Source organism: Pyrus communis, chromosome 4, assembly GCF_963583255.1.
Source record: "Pyrus communis chromosome 4, drPyrComm1.1, whole genome shotgun sequence".
Taxonomy (NCBI): Eukaryota; Viridiplantae; Streptophyta; class Magnoliopsida; order Rosales; family Rosaceae; genus Pyrus; species Pyrus communis.
Window position 1 is genome coordinate 3,043,116 of NC_084806.1, and position 26,377 is coordinate 3,069,492.

The following is a 26,377-nucleotide window of genomic DNA, read 5'->3' on the forward strand; positions in this document are numbered from 1 at the left end:
AAACAAAATCTGAATATGAGAATTGAGATTTCACAATTTTCTTACTCCGATCCATAAAAAAGTCTTGAACTCAACATGGAAAATAACTGAATAGATAGAAAAAAAATCTGAATTTGGGAATGAAAGAATTAAGAATTCACGATTCACGATTTCCTTACTCAAAATCAATAAAAAAGAAATCTTGAATCCAAGATGAAAAGATCTGAATATATAGAATATATATATGAATTGGAATGAAAGAATTACGAATTCACAATTTCCTTGCTCCAAATCCATAAAAAAAGAAATCTTGACTCCAACATTAGAAAAGAGATAACAAATCTGGAAATGAAATAATTAAGAATTCACAATTCATAATTTCCTTGCTTATAATCCATATATAAAAATGAAATCTTGAATCCAACATAGAAAATAACTGAATATATAGAAAAAATTTGAATTTGGTAATGAAAAAATGCAAAATTTCCTTGCTACCAATCCATAAAAAGAAGTCTTGAATCCAAGATGAAAAAAACTGAATGTGTAGAAAAAAGTTCTGAATTTGGAAAGAAAGAATTGAGAAATCATGCTTTGAATCCATAAAAAAGGAATCTTGAATCCAACATGAAAAATAACTGAATATATAGAAGAAGAAAATTTCTTGAATATACTAAGTCAAATATTCGTACCCAAAGGTTTAGCATAAATCATAACGTAATCTAATATATTGTTAAGAATGAATCCTATATTGATAAGAGAAGAGACCTTGTATAGACTTATAAGTAAGTTGAACTACTATTCATATTCTCAATTGATTTTATAATTCATCCTTCATATCAGAGATGTGAAATAGAAAAGCTTTGTTGGGGAAATATATATAATTCCTTCTTTGATCAATTTTTTAACCCTACGGCCACACATCATTGATGTGGTGCCAACGGTAGCTTACATCAATCAAGGCGTAACCATTTTCCATCTTTACAAAAACATTTTTTTTCCTGAGATCCTTAATGTACTGTATTTTATTGAATATCGTAATTCACTTGAAATAAAATTCTCGTTCGAACTGTTTCTCTGTAGATTCTGTCATCCATCGTTTTTCTACAGATTGTCATTCATGTTGATAGTTAGAAAATTTTATTACGTTATGAGTATTTTAGTCACCTTCAACCAATAATATACCGGTTAAACAAGCAAATAGAGTGTATAACACCTGGAACATACTTGCTAATACAACATTTATATTGAATTACACCTAGCCAGCTTAGTCCCTTATTTTAAATAGCAAGCAGAGAAAATGTAGCTAAGACCTTTATTAGTGAAGATGAACGTATGACTTGATCAAGGCGAATCAGCGCACATGCATTGACCAAAACACAGTCGAGCTTTCCCGTTAAGGTTGACATGGAGCATGCACCTTCTTGCAGTTAGCTTGTTTGTAACATTATATTGTCTCATGTGACGAACATTATTTGTTTCCAGAGCGACGCGGATTATGAGAATAATGGTTACCTGCAAAATAAAAAGGCAACACAAAATACTCCATTCACTAGACTATCAGTGGTTAAGAAAACTCACAAGATGCAGTGACCAAGAAAACGACCATCATATATAGCTGCCTACATCTTTCTCCATTTCATTCAAATTGTGCTGTGAATTTTGGGATGATGTGATGATCGATTTCAAGGCTTTTGTTTTAATTTATACTGTAGGACCGTTGGCATTTCTAGTAGCTAGTTTAGGCTTTTAGTGGTGAGAAAATCTAATTTTTCTAAAAAGTATCAAGTGATACAAGTCATTTCCAACCCGAGAGTTACCGATAAGAAAATTAAACTGGATATTAGGAAAATTTAAGGCTTGGGAATGACAATCCTTAGTTTTCATGTTTAGTATTTTTTTTTTTTTTTTGGGTCAATATATGTTTAGTATCCTTAACAAAGAAATGATGAATCTAACAGGGAAACATGAGAAAAAAAAAGCTGAAAGGAAATGATGAAATCTACAAGACGAATTTTTATTAAATTGCAAGCAAAATCGGGTTAGGGAAAATTTGATACTTGTATATATTTTTATTTTTGTTTTCCTTTTGGGTTATGATTGTTTTCTATTTAAGCCAACTTATGTAATTGTATTTAGAATTACTAATAAAATTTAGGGTACCCAAATAGCTCCATAATTTTATATCTACACTTTTCACTATGCTAAGTGAGTTTGTATTTTTCACAAAATCATCACCAACTGCAAAAAATAAAAACTCAACATTATTGGTTCACTGTCATTATTATGATACACAGCCATCTAAAGAAACATGAAAAATAAAAAACAATTAAACAATAAAATTCCAAAACTCACCAAAATTGAGAAGTAGCATGGTAGGTTCAAAAGGCACATGAAGCTTACCACATATGCATTGGCTATTTTAATTAGGTTATGCCCCTCACCTTTGACTTTTACAATGGCTCTGTTTCTTTTTACTAGTCTTCATGCACGCGTTCACACGCGTGTAAAAGATATTTTTTGAATCACAACGTGCTACGCATGACTTTCACATTTTAAATGTATTTATATGCGTGAATTGCTTCAATATTTTTTTATGACAAAAAGAAAGTCAAATATGTGGACTAAATGAATAATATTAGACTATGCTGGAAGAAATCCCTCATAAACCAATAAAAGCAGTTGAATCCACATAATAAAATCGGTCTTTCAATTTTCATCTACATTCTATTGAATTTACATTAAAAATAGAGAAAATAATATTTAATAAATAACTTATTAAATTACATTATTACTAGCTCATTGTGAGGCTAAGCTCACTCCCTCCCCTTAGTGTAGATAATATTGTTTGTTAAAAAAAAAAAAAAAATCATTTGACAACTAATTGAATCACATTATTATGCTTGTGCAAAAATCTTTTTTATAACCGGCACTAAGTGCCTCTTAAGTGTTTAAAAATAGAGAAAATAATATTTAATAAACAAATGATTGAATCACATTATTGTGCGAGTGCGAAACACCTTTTTTATCACTGGCGATACACGCTTCTTAAAATATTTTGAACGTGTTTAAAAATAAAGAAAATAATATTTAATAAACAACTAATTGAATCACATTATTGCTAGCCTATTGTAAGGCTAAACCCACCCCTCTCCCTTAGTGTAGATAATATCATTTGTTAAAAAAAAACAAAAACAAAAAACAATCATTTGACAACTAATTGAATCACATTATTATGCACATGCGAAAGACCTTTTTTATAATCGGCATTACGCGCCTCTGAAGACGTTTTGATCGTGTTTAAAGATAGATAAAATAATATTTAATAAACAACTGAATGAATCATTTTATTCCTAACCCATTGTGAGGTATTAATTATAAAAAATAAAATAAAATAAAAAGCACTATACAAAAAAATTTAAATTATTAAAAAAATACTATTTATATGATGAAAATACCCCTACTTTATTTTATACTTCTTTTGAACTTTTTTGTTTGGGGTTTTTCTCCCATTACTTTTTGGTGAAACCATGATCCCAAAAAGAGGCTGCTAGCTTTATATTTCTTTTTATTTAAAAAAAATCAAAATAATTTAAACAACTAAAGGTCCATTCCCTAAAATTGTGACTCACTTTCTTGCATCCAAATTCAAATTTTATAAACCATTGCCTTAAAAGAGTCACACATTGATGAAATAATAAACCTTTGTAAGGGCTTATAAGAGGTTAAGCTACTTTTCATATTGCCAATTGGTTTTACAGTGGAACCTCAACTTTCTTCATGATATCAGATCATGTTGGCCCACGTGTGAAGCCCAACGGTTTACACGTGCTTCAGGCCACTCCGTTCGTGTTGTCTACGTGTTAGGCTTGGAAATTAGCCACACGTGAGGAGGTGTGTGAGAATGTGAGGTATAAAAGTCCCACAATGGTAAAAGGAGAAACCTTGCACGGGCTATAAGATGTTGGGCTACTCCTCATGTTATCAATTGGTTTTATGATGAAACTTCAACTTTCTTCATGCCTTCAACAGTTTAACTAAAATATGGATCAATAAAACCATATTATAATTATTACAGCATTTCAATTATTATTTCTTAAAGAAAGATTGCAACTTTTGTCAATCCACCGTACAGGCTTAAATTTTGAAGTTGCACGGCCAGTTATTTTAGCCTTTAGCTATATAGATGGACAAAAGTACTTGTAAATATATAATGTATAGCTAAGATATACATTAACCATCCACACACTTGCATTCCCCATCGACACATTTGATAGTTCCCGAAGCACATTTAACTCCTATGCAGTCGGTCAAAACGGAACATTGATCGTTTTGAATTTGCAGGCCAGACTGGGAGAACTCAGGGAGAAAGCACAAGCATTTCCCATTATGACACGTAGCCCTTCCCTTTGGACAGTCTTCTGCAGTGTCTCTACAGTCGGTGAGACTCCGGCAGTCGGCGGCGACGTCGTGAATAGCATTTGCGACTTCGCATGTGCAGACGTGATTAATACAAAGAACAAAGTTTGAGGGGCATGGATCGCAGTCGGCCTTCGAATTGCATCGTTGAACAGCCTTAGCTGCTTCTGGTCCTGCAGCCACGCCTGCAGATTTTAAATAATTAAATCCACTGGAGACGGCCTTTATGTATTTAAAATTACAAACAATCGACTTCAACGACAATCATATATTATGGGAAGAGGGTTTGACTAATTGGGAGAAAAGAACTCACAAATGACCAAGAAGACGACCCGACTAATCATACTCGTCTTAAACGCAGCCTTCTCCATGTTTTTCTTGTTGAGTCACGCTGTGGGGATGTTTTTCTTTCAGTAAAGATGTTTCTCTTTCAGTAAAGTGAGCCCGTAATCTATATTTATAAGGGCTCTCATGCACATTTCTGATAGTTTCACACATTATATCAAAAAGCCAAAGAAATCTGAATATATCTAGTAAATCATGTAATTGATTTGATTCCATAGGATTTTATAGTGTGTTTCCTGATGTGGAAATAAAATATAATATTTAGGAAACAAAATCACAATTTAAGATTGATATCTAATATTTAATTTCCTTGTTTGGTACCGAAAATATGGAAAAGAAGAAATGAAATTTGGGAATATGTAAATACGGTGCGAATCACTTACTTGGTACGCTTCATAATATTCTCAAAATGTAATACAATAATGTCAATAATTGTCCGTAAGACCTTCAACATGACCCTTCTACATATCTTTTATAACCACATGTACATGGACTAGCTACTTGAGACAAGGGTTTTTTTTTTTTTTTTCCAATCTCTACATTTTGAAAATTGACATACTCCACTATTAACGTAGTATAATTTGTAACTAAGTCAAATTTTATTTTTGTAACAACACGTCTATCAAGTAATCACGTCTTCATAGTAATAATACTAATAGTCGCAACATTATTACTACATAGAGGTTTTGCTCTGTATATGCCTAAATTTTAGGCTCTAATTTCATAAATATCAGTTTTTACAAAAAAAAAAATTCAAGAATAGTCAAAGCCACACACATAAATAGAGTCAAATACTCTCAAAATTAAAAACAACATAAACCTAAAATCCAAACCGTACGAGTCATACAAGTAGATTTTTGAGTCATATGTGATGGTTCTTTGGGTCAAGTAGCTGTGAAATCTCATTGTGTTTGCCTGAATGGATTTTTGGACACAATATGTTTGTGTTTAGGTAGAATTTAAAGTCGAAATCTATTACTCCAACACTTCACATTCTTTTCCATGTTAGATTTAACATTTCCTTGTTGACAATATCAACCACGTAAAAAATCAGGATTTCATTTCCAAAGTCTGCAAAATATATCAGGTTAATTTCCTTATCGTCAACTCTAAAGTTGGAAATTAATAATGTCACTTGATACTTCTAGATTTCTTCAGCACTTTTATTACCAGACATGTCAACACTACCATAGTATAAATGTTGTTCAAAGCTAGGGTTCAGCACTTCAGTACTACATATATAATCCCAGGTGTCACAAAATAATTATATATAAAAAATGCGAAAGACTACATCTAAGGCAGCTATGATCGCCGTCTTCCTCGCTACTTGTCTTCCTAGCTACTTGTTGTTGTGCTAGGATAGCACCAAAATCTTTTGGAACCAACTCAAGCTAACCCACAGGAAATATATCAAATAAAATGCAAGAACAAAATATAAAAGACACCAAGATTTTAACGAGGTTCCTCCACAGTCAGTGTAACTGGAGTACGTCCTCGGAGCAGTAGGAGCTCACCCAATAATCCACTATCAACCAAATGGGAGTTTACAAAGTGTTGGCAATCTCACAACCCAAAAACCCAATACACCCAATAGCTCTCACACACCAAAGAAACAAATAGAGGAAGAAATATAATGAATAATTTCTTCTCTATACATATAGCTCAAAGCTATTACAACAACAACTACTTTGGTGGATGATTACTAACCAATTGAAGCAGCAGCTTCTCTTCTCTCTTTGCAGCTCCTTTAGCTCTCTGCAACTCTCCTTAGCTCTCTGCAAAAGAAAGCTCTTTTTTGCTCTTCCTTCTCTCTGCTTCTTAACAACCGAAACAAAATGAGCTCCTTCTTTCTCTCTCTCCTTTTCTAAACCGAATCATGAGCACTCATTCTTAAAAACAATATTTCTTTTTCCTTTAGCCAACACCCACGGGTGTTGGTTCAAACTTTTTCCACAAAGACAAAGACTTTCCCTTTTTTTTCTCCTTAAAACAAGGAAGGTGTTTCCCACCTTCTTTTGTTTAATCTAAAGTATGGCCACTTGGCCACTTATTCAACAATCTCCACCTTGGCCAAGTTCCGAAAAACGCCATGATAAGCCAAACAACACAATTAACACACAACATCACTCCCAATCACTAGCAAGAGAACAACTCATGCCGAGCCAAATGCTCCAAAACTCCTACTGCTCAACGCCTTCTTTATATAGGCAAAATGTGAGCCAAGTTCAAGCAATGAACAAACTTGGCTACACCAACAACCTTAGTCAACATATCAGCGGGGTTGTCTTTAGTTGGAATCTTCTGGAGAATGATTTCTCCTTCACCAACAACTTCACGAACAAAGTGATAACGCACATCTATGTGCTTGGTCCTCGCATGATGAACCTGATACTTAGCCAAATAAATGGCACTCTGACTATCACAATGCACCTCCACCTGCTTCTGATCAACCCCCAAATCTCTAATCAGCCCATGTATCCAAATGGCCTCCTTTATAGCTTCAGCAACTGCCATATATTCAGCCTCTGTAGTAGACAAGGCAACAGACGACTGCAAAATGGACCTCCAACAAACTGGCCCTTTAGCCATAGTAAACACATAGCCTGTAGTAGACTTCATTCCATCCAGATCACCTGCATAATCTGAATTAACATAACCAACAGCAAAATGACCAATACCAGAGTCATCCCTCTCAAAGCATAAACCAACATCTCGAGTACCATGGAGATACCTCAATATCCACTTAGCTGCATTCCAATGCTCTTTACCAGGATTATGCATATATCGACTCACCATGCCAACTGCATGAGCAATATCCGGTCTAGAGCATACCATTGCATACATCAAACTACCAACCAAATTTGCATATGGTATATTTTTCATTTGTAGCTTCTCTTGATCAGTTTTAGGACATTGTGGAGAACTCAATTTAAAATGAGGAGCCAAAGGGGTACTAACCGGTTTAGTTGAATCATGAACTCCAAACTTCCGAATCAACTTCTCAAGGTATTGTCTTTGATTCAAACAAACCAAACCCTTCTCTCTGTCTCTAGTGATCTCCATGCCAAGGATCTTCTTTGCTTCACCAAGATCCTTCATCTCGAACTCATTTTTCATTTGCTTCTTCAATTTCTCAATCTCTTCAGCATTCTTTGAGGCAATCAACATATCATCAACATATATCAATAAATAAATGAAAGACCCATCTTGCAACTTCTTGAAGTACACACAATGATCATATTGACTTCTAGAATAATTTTGGCCTCTCATAAATTTATCAAATCTCAAATACCATTGCCTTGGAGATTGCTTCAAGCCATAAAGTGATTTCTTCAACTTGCAAAACAAATTTTCTTTCCCTTTCACTTTATACCCATCCGGTTGACACATATAGATCTCTTCATTCAAATCACCATGTAGGAAAACCGTCTTCACATCAAGTTGCACAAGTTCAAGATCATATTGTGCAACAAGAGCTAACATAATGCGAATTGATGAGTGCTTCACAACTGGAGAAAAGATTTCATTGTAGTCAATGCCCTCCTTTTGTGCATACCCTTTAGCAACTAATCTTGCTTTGAATCTGACATTGCTTTTCTTAGCAACATCTTCCTTCTTGGCATACACCCATTTGCAACCAATAGCTTTCTTACCCTTAGGCAATTTAGCTAACTCCCAAGTCTTGTTTTTCATGAGAGAATTCATCTCGTCGCCCATGGCATTGCACCAATTCTCCTTTTCTTCACTCCCAATGGCTTCCTCAAAATTGGATGGAATCTCATCAGTGATAATAGGAAGAGCAAAAGCAACATAGTCACTATACCGAGCTGGCTTGGTAATATTTCTCTTTCCTCTGTTCTTAGCAATAGACTCTTGAGGTGAAACTTGATCTTCAACTTGAATAGAATCTTCAAGTTCAACTTCTTCAACATCCTCATGGTCTTCCACTTCTTCACTTGTAGTGGCTTCGACATCAGCGGAAATAGGATTTGAAGTACTAGAGGCAACTTTCTCAAGCTCCACCTGTTGGACATCTTTCACATTCTTCTCAGAGTCTCTAAACATATTTTCTTCATCAAATGTCACATCTCTGCTGATTACAAGTTTTTTCATCTCTGGGCACCACAACCTGTAACCTTTGACACCACTACTAAAACCAAGAAAGATAGCCTTTTTGGCTCTAGGATCAAGTTTATTTTCAGTTACATGAAAATAAGCAGGTGAACCAAAAATACGAATATAATCATAATCATTAGAAGGTTTTCCAGTCCATACCTCCATTGGCGTCTTACCCTGAACAGCAGCTGAGGGTAATCGGTTGATGATGTGACATGCATAAGTAACTGCCTCTGCCCAAAACGACTTGCTCAAACCCGACTGAGACAACATGCATCTAACCTTCTCAAGCAAGGTTCGATTCAATCTTTCTGCAACTCCATTTTGTTGTGGAGTTCCCCGGACACTAAAATGTCTCACAATCCCTTCCTCTTTGCAAACTTTAAAGAAAGGGTCGGATGTGTATTCACCACCATTATCCGATCTCAAAATCTTAATCTTTCTCCCAGTCTGGTTCTCAACCATTTTCTTCCAACCCAAGAAAATGCTCAACACCTCACTCTTGTGCTTCATAGTGTAGACCCAAGACCTTCTTGAATAATCATCAACAAAGGTCACGAACCAATGTCTACCACTCAAAGAGGGAGTCTTTGTAGGACCCCAAACATCCGAATGCACATAATCAAGAATGCCCTTCGTCTGATGTACAGCAGTACCAAACTTCACTCTAGTTTGCTTCCCCAAGACACAATGCTCACAGAAATCAAGCTTACAAGTCGTGGCACCTTTTAGAAGACCTTGTTTCACAAGCCCTTGTAGAGTTTTCTCACCGGCATGGCCTAATCTCATATGCCACAATCTAGTAGTATCAGAATCGGATGTGCCCATATTTTCTGAGACTACAGATGCTTCACCTGTCACAGTGCTTCCTTGCAATAAATACAAATGGCCACATCGAGGAGCTTTCATCACAACAAGTGCACCATAAGTCACCTTCAATGTCTGCCCATCTGAATGAAACCTGAAGCCCTTGGCTTCCAAAGTTCCCAAAGAAATAAGATTTTTCTTCAAATTCGGTACATACCGAACACCTGTCAACTCTTTAACCATGCCATCATGCAACTTCAAACGAACTGTACCAATCCCTTTTGTTGTGCAAGGATTGTCATCTCCCATGAACACAACACCGCCATCAAACTCTTTCAAGCTTGAAAACCAATCCTTGTGAGGAGTCATATGATGAGTACAACCCGTATCCAACACCCACTTAGTAGCACAATCAAATGATGAGGAAGTGGTTAAAGCAAAATCAGAAAAATCTGTTTCAACCTCAGCAACATTAGCTTCAGAACTTTCTTTGCCTTTGGTCTTCAATCTAAGACAATCTTTCTTCCAATGGCCCTTATTACGACAAAAGGCACATTCATCCCTTTCCAAAGGTTTTCTACCTTTAGAGTTTCCTCTAGGTCGAGACTGTGATTTTTTCCTGCTAGAAGAGGATCTCCTCTCCGATGATCTACCTCTAACAAATAAAGCTTCAGAGGTACTATCATGATTTTTATCTCTATGCCTCATTTCATAATTCATCAAGGCATTTGACACATCTTCAAATTTCACAGTTTCTTTACCATGCATAATAGTGGTAACAAAATGCTCATAAGAGTCCGGCAAGGAATTCAACAATATTAAGGCCTTATCTTCATCCTTAATATCCTCATCTAAATTTAACAAGTCGGCAATCAACTTATTAAAAGCATCAAAGTGTCTAATCATTTTTGTACCTTCTTTGTATTGGAAGCGGTAGAGCTTTTTCTTCAAGTGTAGCCGGTTCTCTGCACTCTTCGTCATATACTTGTCTTCCAATTTTTGCCACAACACACTTGCCAAAGTCTCCCGCATCACAAAATACTTCTGAGTTTTTGCAAGGCACAACCGAATTGAAGAGCAAGCCCACAAATTTAATTTCTCCCATTCCATTTTCGACATAGCTTCAGGCTTCTCTCCCAAGGCGGCAAGAAGATCTTGTTGAGCCAACACATCTTTAACCTCACATTGCCACATCCCAAAGTTGTTTGTGCCATCAAACTTTTCAACTTCAAACTTTGCATTTTGCACCGTAGTTCTTGCAAACCCGGAGCTGCTTCCAAAAGGATTCTCATCTTGCCCGTCTGACATCTTTGGCAACTAGACAGTACCCAAGAGCAACCAGTGCTCTGATACCAATTGTTGTGCTAGGATAGCACCAAAATCTTTTGGAACCAACTCAAGCTAACCCACAGGAAATATATCAAATAAAATGCAAGAACAAAATATAAAAGACACCAAGATTTTAACGAGGTTCCTCCACAGTCAGTGTAACTGGAGTACGTCCTCGGAGCAGTAGGAGCTCACCCAATAATCCACTATCAACCAAATGGGAGTTTACAAAGTGTTGGCAATCTCACAACCCAAAAACCCAATACACCCAATAGCTCTCACACACCAAAGAAACAAATAGAGGAAGAAATATAATGAATAATTTCTTCTCTATACATATAGCTCAAAGCTATTACAACAACAACTACTTTGGTGGATGATTACTAACCAATTGAAGCAGCAGCTTCTCTTCTCTCTTTGCAGCTCCTTTAGCTCTCTGCAACTCTCCTTAGCTCTCTGCAAAAGAAAGCTCTTTTTTGCTCTTCCTTCTCTCTGCTTCTTAACAACCGAAACAAAATGAGCTCCTTCTTTCTCTCTCTCCTTTTCTAAACCGAATCATGAGCACTCATTCTTAAAAACAATATTTCTTTTTCCTTTAGCCAACACCCACGGGTGTTGGTTCAAACTTTTTCCACAAAGACAAAGACTTTCCCTTTTTTTTCTCCTTAAAACAAGGAAGGTGTTTCCCACCTTCTTTTGTTTAATCTAAAGTATGGCCACTTGGCCACTTATTCAACACTTGTCTCATCAGCCATCAAAATCAAAATTAAACAGTAGAAATAAGCCAATATTAAACAGCTTCAACCAATTCATACAAGGAGTAAAGAAATCCTTCGTAACCGCGTTTACATATTTACTAAATGTCCATATCTCAAAAACAACCAATTCAATCAGAAGGGTCACATTTATAGGGATTGTTGGGCTCCAGAATACAGGATCACAAGTAACACTAGTAAATTCATCGAAAACTCGACATAACATAGCAACATGAGCAATCAGAGAACTTTGAAGACCAATATGGTATGAGGTTGTTCCACATCAAATTCAGCAATATAAATCTCCTCATTTTGCTTCATAAAATCCATATACATATACATCAAATGCAACAGTAAAAACACAAGAATTAAACCATAAATTCAGATAAAATCTCAAACTTTAAAAGATATGGCAGAGCAATCAGAGAACTTTGAAGGCATGATTTGAAATTCCACATCAAATTCAGATTAAAATAAATCTGATTTCATCATTTTGCTTTGCCATTTTCTTCAGATTTAGTACTTGTATTTTCCGGGCAAATAATAGTTGTGCAAGAGAAATCACTCAGATTCACTGCACAACCCTTTCTCGAAATTTCCCTGCTACCATGTTTCCAAGCAGCAAGGGGCTATCTGGTGCATTACAAGATTAAAACTTGATAATTTCAAAATCCCAGTAAAATCCACACAATAATTACAGATATCAAAATTGAAGAAAAGGGATACGCAACGGCGAAGTACCTGACGTGGGAAATCTATCAGTTGTACTTGCGGGAGCTTAATGCAGCCGGAAGAGGGATTTTTACCTGCAAAATAAAAAGGCAGCACAAAATACTCCATTCACTAGACTATCAGTGGTTAAGAAAACTCACAAGATGCAGTGACCAAGAAAACAACCATCATATATGGCTGCCTACATCTTTCTCCATTTCATTCAAATTATGCTGTGAATTTTGGGATGATGTGATGATCGATTTCAAGGCTTTTGTTTTAATTTATACTATAGGACTGTTGGCATTTCTAGTAGCTAGTTTAGGCTTTTAGTGGTGAGAAAATCTAATTTTTCTAAAAAGTATCAAGTGATATAAGTCATTTCCAACCCGAGAGTTACCGATAAGAAAATTTAACTGGATATTAGGAAAATTTAAGGCTTGGGGATGACAATCCTTAGTTTTCATGTTTAGTATTCTCAACAAAGAAATGATGAATCTAACAGGGAAACATGAAAAAAAGCTGAAAGGAAATGATGAAATCTACTAGACGAATTTTTATTATATTGCAAGCAAAATCGGGTTATTAGAGTATTAGGGAAAATTTGATATTTTTATATATGTTTATTTTTGTTTTCCTTTTGGGTTATGATTATTTTCTATTTAAGCCAACTCATGTAATTGTATTTAGAATTACTAATAAAATTTTAGAGAACCCAAATAGCTCCATAATTTTATATCTGCACTATTCACTATGCTAAGTGAGTTTGTATTTTTCACAAAATCATCACCAACTGCGAAAAATAAAAACTCAACATTATTGGTTCACTGTGATTATTATGATACACAGCCATCTAAAGAAACAACAAAAATCAAAACAATCAAACAATAAAATTCCAAAACTCACCAAAATAGTAGCATGGTAGCTATGTTCAAAAGGCACATGAAGCTTGCCACATATGCATTGGCTATTTTAATTAGGTTATGCCCCTCACCTTTGACTTTTATAATTGTTTTGTTTCTTTTTACTAACCTTCATGCATGGACGTGCATTTTTTAAATCATGACGTGCTATGCGTGGCTTACACAATTTAAATGTATTTATATGTGTAAATTGTTTTAATATTTTTTTTATGACAAAAAGAAAGTCAAATATTTGGACTAAATGAATAATATTAGATCATGTTAGAAGAAATCTCTCATAAACCAATTAAAGCAGCTTAATCCATAATAAAATCGATCTTTCAATTTTCATCTATATTCTATTGAATTTACATTAAAAATAGAGAAAATAATATTTAATAAATAACTGATTGAATTACATTATTGCTAACTCATTGTGAGGCTAAGGCCACCCCCCTCCCCTTAGTATAGATAATATCGTTTGTTAAAAAAAAAAAACAATCATTTGACAACTCACATTATTATGCGCGTACGAAAGGCCTTTTTTATAACCAGCACTACGCGCCTCTTAAGTGTTTAAAAATAGAGAAAATAATATTTAATAAACAAATTATTGAATCACATTATTGTGCGATTGCGAAATACCTTTTTTTATACACGCCTCTTAAGATATTTTGAACGTGTTAAAAAAAATATTTAATAAACAATTGATTGAATCATATTATCGCTAGCCCATTATAAGGCTAAGCCCACCCCTTCCCCCTGAGTGTAGATAATATCGTTTGTTAAAACAAAAATAAAAAATAATCATTTGACAACTAATTAAATCACATTATTATGTGCGTGCAAAAAACTTTTTTTTTTTTTTATAACCGGTACTAAGCGCTTCTTAAGATGTTTTGAATGTTTAAAAATAGAGAAAATAATATTTAATAAACAATTGATTGAATCACTTTATTGTTAGCCCATTGTGAGGCATTAATTATAAAATAAAATTTAAAAAAAAAAAACATTGTACAAAAAAGTTAATTATTAAAAAAAAATTGTTTATATGATGAAAACACCACTGCATTATTTTGATTTTTTTTTTTTGAATTTTTTAGTTTAGAAGGTATTTTTGTCCTATTACTTTTTGGGGAAGTCGTGACCCCCAAAAGGGGGCTGCAGGCTTTATATTTCTTTTTATTTATAAAAAAATCAAAATAATTTAGACAACTAAAGGTCCATTGCCTAATTAAAATTGTGACTCACTCTTTTGCATCCAAATTCAAATTATAAATCATCGCTTAAAAATGTCTCACATTAGTGAAATAAAAAACTTTGCAAGGGCCTATAAGAGGTTGGGCTACTTCCCATATTAGGATGTTGCCAATTGGTTTTATGGTGGAACCTCAACTTTCTTCATGATATCAGAGCATGTTACCCCACATATGAAGCACAACGGTTTACACATGCTCCACACCACCCCGTTCGTGTTGTCCACGTGTTAGACTTGAAAATTCGTCACACATGAGGAGGCATGTGAGAATGTGAGGTATAAAAGTCCCACACTGGTGAAAGAAGAAACTTTGTAAGGGCTTATAAGAGATTGGGCTACTCCCTATATTGTCAATTAGTTTTATGGTGGAACCTCAACTTTCCTTACGCCTTCCACAGTTTAACTAAAATATGGATCGATAAACCATATTATAATTATTACAGCATTTCAATTATTATATCTTAAAGAAAGATTGCAACTTTTGTCAATCCACCATAGAAGCTTAAATTTTGAAGTTGCACGGCCAGCTATTTTAGCCTTTAGCTACATAGATGGACAAAAGTACTTGTAAATATATAATACATTAACCATCGACACATTTGCATTCCCCATCGACACATTTGATAGTTCCCAAAGCACATTTAAGTCCTTTGCAGTCGGTCAAAACGGAACATTGATCGTTTTGAATTTGCAGGCCAGACTGAGAGAACTCAGGGGGAAAGCACAAGCATTTCCCGTTATGACACGTAGCCCTTCCCTTTGGACAGTCTTCTGCAGTATCTCTACAGTCGGTGAGACTCCGGCAGTCGGCGGCGACATCGTGAATACCATTTGCGACTTCGCATGTGCAGACGTGATCAACACAAAGAACAAAGTCTGAGGCGCATGGATACGTCTTGCAGTCGGCGTTCGAATTGCATCGTTGGACAGCCTTAGCTGCTTCTGCTCCTGCAGCCACGCCTGCAGATTTTAAATAATTAAATCCATTGGAGACGGCCTTCATTTGTATTTAAAATTACAAACAATCGACTTCGACGACAATCATATATTATGGGAAGAGAGTTTGACTAATTGGGAGAAAAGAACTCACAAATGACCAAGAAGACGACCCGACTAATCATACTCGTCTTAAACGCAGCCTTCTCCATGTTTTTCTTGTTGCGTCACGCTGTGGGGATGTTTTTCTTTCAGTAAAGTGAGCCCGTAATCTATATTTATAAGGGCTCTCATGCACATTTTTGATAGTTTCACACGTTATATCAAAAAGCCAAAGAAATCTGAATATATCTAGTAAGTCATGTAATTTATACCATAGGATTTTATAGTGTGTTTCCTGATGTGGAAATAAAATATCATATTTAGGAAACAAAATCACAATTTAAGATTGATATATGATATTTAATTTCTTTGTTTGGTACGGAAAATATGGAAAAGAATAAATGAAATTTGAGAGTCTGTAGATAAGGTGTGAACTACGTATTTAGTATGCTTCATAATATTTTCAAAATGTAATACAACAATGTCAATAATTGTCAGTAAGACCTTCAACATGACCCTTCTACATATCTTTTCTAACCAAATGCACATGGACTAGCTATTTGAGACAAGGGTTTTTTTTTTTCCAATCTCTACATTTTGAAAATTGACATACTCCACTATTAACGTAGTATAATTTGTAACTAAGTCAAATTTTATTTTTGTAACAACACGTCTATCAAGTAATCACGTCTTCATAGTAATAATACTAATAGTCGCAACATTATTACTACATAGAGGTTTTGCTCTGTATATGCCTAAATTTTAGGCTCTAATTTCATAAATATCGATTTTTACAAAAAAAATTCAAGCATAGTCAAAGCCACACACATACATAGAGTCAAATACTCTCAACATTAAAAACAACATAAACCTAAAATCCAAACCGTACGAGTCATACAAGTAGATTTTTGGGATGAGAGTCATGTGATGGTTCTTTGGGTCAAGTAGCTGTGAAATCTCATTGTGTTTGCCTGAATGGATTTTTGGACACAATATGTTTGTGTTTAGGTAGAATTTAAAGTCGAAATCTATTACTCAAACACTTCACATTCTTTTCCATGTTAGATTTAACATTTCCTCGTTGACAATATCAACCACGTAAAAATCAGGATTTCATTCCCAAAATCTGCAAAATATATCAGGTTAATTTCCTTATCTTCAACTCTAAAGTTGGAAATTAATAATGTCACTTGATACTTCTAGATTTCTTCAGCACTTTTATACCAGACATGTCAACACTACCATAGTATAAATATTGTTCAAAGCTATGGTTCAGCACTTCATTACTACATATATAATCCCATGTGTCACAAAATAATTATATATATAAAATGCGAAAGGCTACATCTAAGGCAGCTATGACCGCCCTCTTCTTGGTCATTGCATTTTGTGAGCTTTTCTTCCTAGCTACTTGCCTCATCAGCCACCAAAATCAAAATTAAACAGTAGAAATAAGCCAAGATTAAACAGCTTCAACTAATTCATACAAGGAGTTAAGAAATCCTTCGTAACCGCATTTACATACTTACTAAATGTCCATATCTCAAAAACAACCAATTCAATCAGAAGGGTCACGTTTATAGGGAATTGTTGGGCTCCAGAAAACAAGATCAGAAGTAACACTAGTAAATTCATCGAAAACTCGACATAACATAGCAACATGAGCAATCAGAGAACTTTGAAGACCAATATGGTATGAGGTTGTCCCACATCAAATTCAGCAATATAAATCTCCTCATTTTGCTTCATAAAATCCATATACATATACATCAAATGCAACAGTAAAAACACAAGAATCAAACCATAAATTCAGATAAAATCTCAAACTTTAAAAGATATGGCAGAGCAATCAGAGAACTTTGAAGGCATGATTTGAAATTCCACATCAAATTCAGATTAAAATAAATCTGATTTCATCATTTTGCTTAGCCATTTTCTTCAGATTTAGTACTTGTATTTTCCGGGCAAATAATAGTTGTGCAAGAGAAATCACTCAGATTCCCTGCACAACCGATGCCAAAGATTGAATCTTGCACCCAACCCTTTGCTCGAAATTTCCCTGCTACCATGTTTCCAAGCAGCAAGGGGCTATCTGGTGCATTACAAGATTAAAACTTGATAATTTCAAAATCCCAGTAAAATCCACACAATAATTACAGATATCAAAATTGAAGAAAAGGGATACGCAACGGCGAAGTACCTGACGTGGGAAATCTATCAGTTGTACTTGCGGGAGCTTAATGCAGCCGGAAGAGGGATTTTTACCCGCAAAATAAAAAGGCAACACAAAATACTCCATTCAATAGACTATCAGTGGTTAAGAAAACTCACAAGATGCAGTGACCAAGAAAACAACCATCATATATGGCTGCCTACATCTTTCTCCATTTCATTCAAATTATGCCGTGAATTTTGGGATGATGTGATGATCGATTTCAAGGCTTTTGTTTTAATTTATACTATAGGACTGTTGGCATTTCTAGTAGCTAGTTTAGGCTTTTAGTGGTGAGAAAATCGAATTTTTCTACAAACTATCAAGTGATATAAGTCATTTCCAACCCGAGAGTTACCGATAAGAAAATTTAACTGGATATTAGGAAAATTTAAGGCTTGGGGATGACAATCCTTAGTTTTCATGTTTAGTATCCTCAACAAAGAAATGATGAATCTAACAGGGAAACATGAAAAAAAGCTGAAAGGAAATGATGAAATCTACTAGACGAATTTTTATTATATTGCAAGCAAAATCGGGTTATTAGAGTATTAGGGAAAATTTGATATTTTTATATATATGTTTATTTTTGTTTTCCTTTTGGGTTATGATTGTTTTCTATTTAAGCCAACTCATGTAATTGTATTTAGAATTACTAATAAAATTTTAGAGAACCCAAATACCTCCATAATTTTATATCTACATACACTTTTCACTATGCTAAGTGAGTTTGTATTTTTCACAAAATCATCACCAACTGCAAAAAGTAAAAACTGAACATTATTGGTTCACTGTGATTATTATGATACACAGCCATCTAAAGAAACAACAAAAATCAAAACAATCAAACAATAAAATTCCAAAACTCACCAAAATAGTAGCATGGTAGCTATGTTCAAAAGGCACATGAAGCTTGCCACATATGCATTGGCTATTTTAATTAGGTTATGCCCCTCACCTTTGACTTTTATAATTGTTTTGTTCTTTTTACTAACCTTCATACACGGGAGTGCATTTTTTAAATCATGGCGTGCTACGCGTGACTTACACATTTTAAATGTATTTATATGCGTGAATTGCTTTAATATTTTTTTTATGACAAAAAGAAAGTCAAATATTTGAACTAAATGAATAATATTAGATCATGCTAGAAGAAACCTCTCATAAACTAATCAAAGTAGCTGAATCCATAATAAAATCGATCTTTCAATTTTCATCTACATTCTATTGAATTTACATTAAAAATAGAGAAAATAATATTTAATAAATAACTGATTGAATTACTTTATTGCTAGCCCACTGCAAGGCTAAGGCCACCCCCTCCCCTTAGTGTAGATAATATCGTTTGTTCAAAAAAAAAATCATTTGACAACTAATTGAATCACATTATTATGCGTGTACGAAAGACCTTTTTTATAACCGGCACTACGTGCCTCTTAAGTGTTTAAGAATAGAGAAAATAATATTTAATAAATAAATTATTGAATTACATTATTGTGCGCGTGTGAAATACCTTTTTTTATCACTGGTGGTACATGCCTCTTAAGATATTTGGAACATGTTAAAAAAAATATTTAATAAACAATTGATTGAATCACATTATCGCTAGTGATTGAATCACATTATCGCTAGTCCATTACGAGGCTAAGCCCACTCTCTCCCCCTTAGTGTAGATAATATCGTTTGTTAACACAAAAATAAAAAATAATCATTTGAGAACTAATTGAATCACATTATTATGCGCGTGCAAAAAACTTTTTTTTTTATAACCGATACTACACGCCTCTTAAGATGTTTTGAACATGTTTAAAAATAGAGAAAATAATATTTAATAAACAACTTATTGAATCACCCATTGTGAGGTATTAATTATAAAAATTTAAAAAAAAAAAAAAAACATTGCACAGAAAAATTAATTATTAAAAAAATATTGCTTATATGAGGAAAACATCCCTACATTATTTTGAGTTTTTTTTTTGAACTTTTTAGTTTACAGGGTATTTTTGTCCCATTACTTTTTGATGAAGTCCCAAAAGGGTGCTGCAGGCTTTTTATTTCTTTTTATTTATAAAAAAAATCAAAAAAATTTAGACAACTAAAGGTCCATTGCCTAATTAAAATTGTGACTCACTCTTTTGCATCCAAATTCAAATTTTATAAATCGCTTAAAAAAGCCTTACATTGGTGAAATAAAAAAACTTTGCAAAGGCTTATAAGATGTTGGGCTACTTCCCATATTAGGGTGTTGCCAATCGGTTTTATGGTGGAACTTCAACTTTCTTCATGATATCAAAGCATGTTGCCCCACATGTGAAGCCCAACGGTTTACACATGCTCCACACCACCCCGTTCGTGTTGTTTACGTGTTAGACTTGAAAATTCGCCACACATGAGGGGGCATGTGAGAATGTGAGGTATAAAAGTCTCACATTGGTGAAAGGAGAAACCTTGTAAGTGCTTGGTTGGGCTACTCCCCATATTGTCAATTAGTTTTATGGTGGAACCTCAACTTTCTTTATGTCTTCCACAGTTTAACTAAAATATGGATCTATTTCAAATTTTCCCAAATAATTATTACAGCATTTCAATTATTATTTCTTAAAGAAAGATTGCAACTTTTGTCAATCCACTATAGAGGCTTAAATTTTGAAGTTGCACGGCCAGCTATTTTAGCCTTTAGCTACATAGATGGACAAAAGTACTTGTAAAATGTATAGCTAAGATATACATTAACCATCGACACATTTGCATTCCCCATCGACACATTTGATAGTTCCAAAAGCACATTTAACTCCTTTGCAGTCGGTCAAAACGGAACATTGATCGTTTTGAATTTGCGGGCCAGACTGAGAGAACTCAGGGAGAAAGCACAAGCATTTCCCGTTATGGCACGTAGCCCTTCCCTTTGGACAGTCTTCTGCAGTATCTCTACAGTCGGTGAGACTCCGGCAGTCGGCGGCGACGTCGTGAATAGCATTTGCGACTTCGCATGTGCAGACGTGATCAACACAAAGAACAAAGTCTGAGGTGCACGGATACGTCTTGCAGTCGGCGTTCGAATTGCATCGTTGGACAGCCTTAGCTGCTTCTGCTCCTGCAGCCACGCCTGCAGATTTTAAATAATTAAATCCATTGGAGATGGCCTTCATATGTATTTAAAATTACAAACAATCGACTTTGACGACAATCATATATTATGGGAAGAGAGTTTGACTAATTGGGAGAAAAGAACTCACAAATGACCAAGAAGACGACCCGACTAATCATACTCGTCTTAAACGCAGCCTTCTCCATGTTTTTCTTGTTGCGTCACGCTGTGGGGATGTTTTTCTTTCAGTAAAGTGAGCCCGTAATCTATATTTATAAGGGCTCTCATGCACATTTCTGATAGTTTCACACATTATATCAAAAAGCCAAAGAAATCTGAATATATCTAGTAAGTCATGTAATTGATACCATTGGATTTTATAGTGTGTTTCCTGATGTGGAAATAAAATATCATATTTAGGAAACAAAATCACAATTTAAGATTGATATATGATATTTAATTTCTTTGTTTGGTATGGAAAATATGGAAAAGAAGAAATGAAATTTGGGAGTATGTAAATAAGGTGTGAACTACATATTTAGTACGCTTCAGAATATTTTCAAAATGTAACACAACAATGTCAATAATTGTCAGTAAGACCTTCAACATGATCCTTCTACATATCTTTTCTAGCCACATGTACATGGACTAGCCACTTGAGACAAGGGTGTTTTTTTTCTTTTCCAATCTCTACATTTTGAAAATTGACATACTCCACTATTAACGTAGTATAATTTGTAACTAAGTCAAATTTTATTTTTGTAACAACACGTCTATCAAGTAATCATGTCTTCATAGTAATAATACTAATAGTCGCAACATTATTACTACATAGAGGTTTTGCTCTATATATGCCTAAATTTTAGGCTCTAATTTCATAAATGTCGGTTTTCACAAAAAAAAAAATTCAAATATAGTCAAAACCACACACTTAAATAAAGTCAAATACTTTCAAAATTAAAAACAACATAAACCTAAAATCCAAACCGTATGGTCATACAAATAGATTTTTGGGATGCGAGTCATGTGATGGTTCTTTGGGTCAACTAGCTGTGAAATCTCATTGTGTTTGCCTGTGAATGGATTCTTGGACACAATATGTTTGTGTTTAGGTAGAATTTAAAGTCGAAATCTATTACTCCAACACTTCACATTCTTTTCCATGTTAGATCTAACATTTCCTTTGTTGACAATATCAACCACGAAAAAATCAGGATTTCATTCCCAAAGTCTCCAAAATATATCGGGTTAATTTCCTTCTCGTCAACTCTAAAGTTGGAAATTAATTATGTCACTTGATACTTCTAGATTTGTTCAGCATTTTTATTACCAGACATGTCAACACTACCATAGTATAAATATTGTTCAAAGCTAGGGCTCAGTACTTCATTACTACATATATAATCCCAGGTGTCACAAAATAATTATATATAAAAAATGCGGAAGGCTACATCTAAGACAGCTATGATCGCCATCTTCTTGGTCATTGCATTTTGTGAGCTTTTCTTCCTAGCTACTAGTAGTAGTTAATTTCTCTACCTGCAGTGCAGATGAATGCTGTACGTAGAAGTGTGTATTACATAGTTAAAGGTCTCTAAACGGAGCACCTGTGTATGCGTTATTTTGCAGGTGTCCCATTATTCTCAGAAGCCGTGATCGTTGTTCGTCATTGTTCTACCGACGCTGACTGCGCTTCGTTTCAATGTTCTGGCGACGTCTCAGCTACTTGTGTCAACCACTATTGCAATTGCCAACAAGCGTCAAATATTAATACAGGTGACTCTGCCCTGCCAAATCACTATGGTCTTCAATCTCAATGTTTCAATCAGACTGACTGCGTCAAGCTCGGTATTATATGTCCGACGATTGGAAAGCTCGACTGTGTTGACGGGCAATGCAAATGCATCGACGAGAAGGCAGTCGCACGCCCAAGAGTAGATTCTGGTCGGCTGCAGCCAAATCGAAATGGCCAATGTTTCACTGAGACCGACTGCAATGGGATTACATGTTCTTCAGGAACTCTTAAATGTCTTGATGGGCACTGCCTATGCGTAGACTCAGCTTGATCGAGCCTATAAGCTACATAGTTGCTCCTAGTTAGGTGCAACTTAACTAGTAATATTACGACAAGATATAATAAAATCTCGTCTATTAATAATTTAAGGGAGTTTTAACGAAAAGTCTACGCTACTGTTCATTTTAACGAAAAACCACATTTTTACACTAAAAAGTCAAACTATTGCTATTCACTTTACCCTTTATTTTGTCCTTATCGTTAAAACTCAAAGTTTTCAAGCCTTTTTCATTAGTTTTTCTATAATTTAATTCTTGTACTAATTGTAATTGAATGGTATATACTGGCGAGCTAGCTAAATCATATCATCCATTCAAACCGAGGTTTTTCTCTTCTCCATATGTGTGGCCGGCACCAAATTAATACTCGAATAATATGTTTTATTGATCAATATCTTAAAAATAACTTTCGATTTATACACAAATATTCCAATAACAACGAGAATACATAAGCTTGGTAATTTCTAATGTTAGACCTACCGAAAACTATTAGCTGTTTAGTGATGATAACAGTTTGTTTAGAGTTTAGTGATGTGGAAATTAAACTTGATACTTAGGAAACAGTAATTGGGAGTGATATATATAATCGTTAATTTCTTATTGTTTGATACCATCAATAAGGAAAAATATCAGAAATCTGAGAATAATTTAGACTAAGATTAGATAATAATTATTTCTGAAAACAGAGCTGCTCGCTAATCCTCGGATGAGAAGAGTTCATGTATATATAAGACGGCCGGATCGATAACGTCCCCTACTGAATGATGAATGATGGTGGTGCACTGCCATATCCTTCTTCATATGTAACTGTTGGGAGGGCCAGCAGCCGGACATGTTTTTCGACGAAATTAGGGATACCGGATACACATATACAAAAACAAAAACTATATTTACACTTGCATATTCATCTCTTTCAATGTTGGTTGAAAGTTGGGAGTCATCTACTTTCTTCTTGTCATGGGAGCCCTCGACTCGATGCTGTCTCTGGACTTTATTATGTTAAAATTTTGCCTTGCAGTCCAAGGATCCTCCGGCGACGTATGATCTGGTACAACAGGACCTGGTTGATCATCTGTTTTGGAGAGGTAGGTACTAGCCTACTAGGTGATTCGGCATGTAGTTATGAAACAAAGTTTTGATAACTCGCTAGCCTTTTTCTTCCAATTTTTTCTCTCCACAATTCTTCGTGCCTTTCGACCTAATCACAAATTGAACACAATGTCCAAAGGTTTTGTCGAATGATGGCTTTGATCTTGCACTTAGGTTTATTTGGAGCATTGGGAGGGAAAGAAAGAATTTTCTTTGGACGGGCTCACATTTATCTCCATTGGATATTCATATGCGTGATGAAACTTGGCTTGCGGAGTATAAACAACGGCATTCCCCAAAGAAACAGAAACAGCAAAGGGCGCGGCAAAAATGGTCTAATCCAACAACGGCACTAAACCAGGGCTTCGGACATTGTATGCCAAGTTTGGATTCCTCTGTAATGCAGTCGAATCAGTTGCAATTGGCTCTACGTTTCATTCCTCTGTAATGCAGTCGAATCAGTGCAATTGGCGCTACATCTGATTCCGCAGTACTGCAGATGAATCAGTGGCAATTGGCTCTACATCTGATTCCGCTGTAATGCAGTCGAATCAGTGGCAAATGGCCACAACATCTGATTCCGCTGTTATGCAGTCGAATCAGTGGCAGTTGGCTCTACATGTAGTTGGCACCCGAATTCATCTCCATTGGCATCAAAAGTAAAAACTTCCAGGATTTCATAACATTTAACAACAGATTGATATTCCAGAATTCATGTACAAAGATGTTCAGCCTTATGAAATCGTATCTACTAAAACCTTACATAAAGGATTAACAACTTTAGCCAGCTTGGAACCGGAAACCTTTTTCTTTGCAATCCGTTGGCAAATTGTTCGCTTGCCTTGCTCGAGCTTGCAATGTTGTTTTGATGCATATTGCTGGACATAATGCCAACATGTTGTATCCCTAGCTTTGCTTCAGCTGTCATACAAAAAATACAAGAGACGTTTGCAATGAAAAAACAAAGAGATAACTTCAGTATCGCACCATGCTCGTACAGTCTGCAATACAAATGCATAACAGACAGCAAATTTTGGTGCTCACATTCGCTTCAACTCGTCTCATCAGCCACCAAACTCAAAATTAAACAGTAGAAATAAGCCAAGATTAAACAGCTTCAACTAATTCATACAAGTAGTAAAGAAAGCCTTCAAAACCGCAATTACATATTTACTAAATGTCCACATCTGAAAAACAACCAATTCGATCAGAAGGGTCACGTTTTTAGGGAATTGTTGGGCTCCAGAAAACAGGATCACAAGTAACACTAATAAATTCATCGAAAACTCGACATAACATAGCAACATGAGCAATCAGAGAACTTTGAAGACCAATATGGTATGAGGTTGTTCCACATCAAATTCAGCAATATAAATCTCCTCATTTTGCTTCATAAAATCCATATCCAAATGCATCAAATGCAACAGAAAAACACAAGAATTAAACTATTAATTCAGATAAAAATCTCAAATTTTAAAGATATGGCAAAGCAATCAGAGAACTTTGAAGGCATGATTTGAAATTCCACATCAAATTCAGATTTAAAATAAATCTGATTTCATCATTTTGCTTTGCCATTTTCTTCAGACCTAGTACTTCTATTTTCTGGCAAATCAGAGTTGCGCAAGAGAAATCACTCGGATTCACTGCACAACCGATGCCAAAGGTTGAATCTTGCACCCAACCCTTTGCTCGAAATTTCCCTGCTACCATGTTTCCAAGCAGCAAGGGGCTATCTGGTGCGTTACAAGATTAAAACTTGATAATTTCAAAATCCCAGTAAAGTCCACACAATAATTACAGAAATCAAAATTGAAGAAAAGGGATACGCAGCGGCGAAGTACCCGACGTGGGAAATCTATCAGTTATACTTGCGGGAGCTTAATGCAGCCGGAAGAGAGAATTTTATAGGGGTTTTAGGGGTTAGGGTTTCTACTCGGCATGACAAACGACTTGTCGTACGCCACTCGTGGCTTTTTCCTTTTTCCTTTTTTCTTTTTGTTTTTACCCAAAAAAAAAAATTTTAATAAAAAGTTTCCGGTACAATTTATTTTAACCACATTTTTTAAACTAAAAAATCAATCATGATATTGTTCACTTTACCATTTATTTTGTTCTTATTGTTAAAACTCAAAGTTTTTAAACTATTTTTATTAGTTTTCCTATAAAAAAAAAAAAAAAAGGTGTGGAAGTCATTAGAATTGACAATTTCAAACACAAACACATGATTAATATTGTTCAACTGATATTGCTTGATGT

General features: G+C 34.9%; 6 non-coding genes across 6 annotated transcripts; all 6 read right to left on the minus strand.

Moving 5' to 3' along the window:
* Window positions 1-11,982: 11,982 nt before the first annotated feature.
* LOC137733065 (small nucleolar RNA R160) lies at window positions 11,983-12,064 on the minus strand. The gene has a single exon (XR_011068383.1). It is a non-coding gene; the product is annotated as a small nucleolar RNA R160 (small nucleolar RNA).
* A 99-nt stretch (window positions 12,065-12,163) lies between these two features.
* LOC137733068 (small nucleolar RNA R160) lies at window positions 12,164-12,245 on the minus strand. Its single transcript, XR_011068386.1, has one exon. It is a non-coding gene; the product is annotated as a small nucleolar RNA R160 (small nucleolar RNA).
* A 5,074-nt stretch (window positions 12,246-17,319) lies between these two features.
* LOC137733067 (small nucleolar RNA R160) lies at window positions 17,320-17,401 on the minus strand. Its single transcript, XR_011068385.1, has one exon. It is a non-coding gene; the product is annotated as a small nucleolar RNA R160 (small nucleolar RNA).
* Window positions 17,402-17,500: 99 nt separating this feature from the next.
* Window positions 17,501-17,582, minus strand: LOC137733069 (small nucleolar RNA R160). Its single transcript, XR_011068387.1, has one exon. It is a non-coding gene; the product is annotated as a small nucleolar RNA R160 (small nucleolar RNA).
* Window positions 17,583-25,426: 7,844 nt separating this feature from the next.
* Window positions 25,427-25,508, minus strand: LOC137733066 (small nucleolar RNA R160). The gene has a single exon (XR_011068384.1). It is a non-coding gene; the product is annotated as a small nucleolar RNA R160 (small nucleolar RNA).
* Window positions 25,509-25,606: 98 nt separating this feature from the next.
* Window positions 25,607-25,689, minus strand: LOC137733070 (small nucleolar RNA R160). The gene has a single exon (XR_011068388.1). It is a non-coding gene; the product is annotated as a small nucleolar RNA R160 (small nucleolar RNA).
* Between the last annotated feature and the right edge of the window lie 688 nt (window positions 25,690-26,377).